The sequence below is a fragment of the Camelina sativa genome, chromosome 5 (genome assembly GCF_000633955.1).
Source record: "Camelina sativa cultivar DH55 chromosome 5, Cs, whole genome shotgun sequence".
Taxonomy (NCBI): domain Eukaryota; kingdom Viridiplantae; phylum Streptophyta; class Magnoliopsida; order Brassicales; family Brassicaceae; genus Camelina; species Camelina sativa.
In genome coordinates, this window is record NC_025689.1 from 15,308,570 (window position 1) to 15,310,243 (window position 1,674).

Genomic DNA, 1,674 nt, shown 5'->3' on the forward strand with positions numbered 1-1,674 from the left:
AGAGTAGTGGAAGAAGATGAGAGAATGAAAGAGTGATAGACTAAGAGAATAAGATAATGAGTATTTATAGGAAGAGAAATGATGAAAAATTACATTTAGAAAAATGAGAGTTACAATTCTAATTTATTGTTTTGTTTTAATACAATTGATTAATACAACTTAGTGGAGAAATAAAGTTAATGCATAATTTATAGGGAGAAGCTATAAAGATTTTAGTTTTATATTATGTTAGTTAAATGTGAACATTAATTGTTTTAAATTTGTGTTTTAATATAATTTTTTTTTTGTTAAAATTGCATTGCTAAGTAGACCAATAAGGAGAGACTGAAACTCTACTTTTATATATATGATTTACCTTGGTAGAACTTCTCAGGGTCAGCTTGGTTTTTGTTGGGACTTGGGACATACAACATTTTCCTTATAAGCTTGTGAATGAGAGTGAAATATCTTTCCAACTAATAGAATGGAGCCACACAGCAAACAAAATGCTAAAATATATTTCTAGTAGTTCACCTCAACCATCAGAAGCATTTCACAAAGGGTGCCACTCCCTTTGCGTAAAATCTCATCAGGGACCATCGGGATGATAGTTGCCAGAGAGAAAATGAACGGATGATATGTTATGTATAGGTAGTGTATTCTTCGACACAAATATTTTGTTTAATGCTCAATTCTATACTTTAACTAAGAAATTTCGAAATGACTATAGTAATATAAACTTTTTTCTTTTTTTGGTAGAAGAGTGGAGACATAGCCTCCCACAATTTATATAGTAATACAGTCTTCTACAATTTATTGAGAAAAAATAATGAACTTACACTCAACCATTTTGCTGGCACGCATGCCCTCTAATATCCTTTAAAATAACCAAGTTCATCGATTCCAGTCTAGAATGAAACATATGAAAACATATCGGTAACAAAAACACATAGTTTGTCGACCTATCTGCTAGATGATAACCCTATACACATAAAAAATATGAATAATTCAGTCCTTTGATAATAAGCTATATCACAAACTACTAGGAAGGACAACGGATGAGACTCACTAATTGATACTAAGATTTTTGTATCTTCTAGTAAGTCTCAATTAACTTTATACAGTTGTAGTACAGAAGGTGTCAATCCAAATGAGATGTTGCTAGCAATCAATATGCAATCAAAGTATCACAAGTCAAAGCCAGTTCAGAGAGAGGTTTTATGTCTAACAATCCTAGAGTGATCAGAATGCAAAACAGAAATGAACTACAGAACTAGAAACAAAAATGTATGACAAGAGGTAAACGTGAGTAAAAACGAAATCGAGTCTAAACAAGAACTAAATAGCAAGATGAAAAACGGTCTCAGGAATGCAATATCAATCAAAAGATAGAAGTCCTAAGGATGTGAGTAATTGATGTCGGTGGAGTATCCTAGTCTACAGAGTGTTTAACATGCCACAAGCAAACTATCCCTAAACAATGAACATCACGACTTAGCTAATCCAATCTTTTGACAGAAACTACTCAGACTCAACCTCTTCCAAACCTAGCTCTCGCTAGAGAAACATGATCAAGCATGGCATGACAAACAAGTTCATTCACGTCAACAAACATCCTAGACAACTAATCTCTTAGGCTAGGAACGTAAGTCTCTGGCACTAGTTGGTCAGACATTTCATCAAACACCTTCTGGG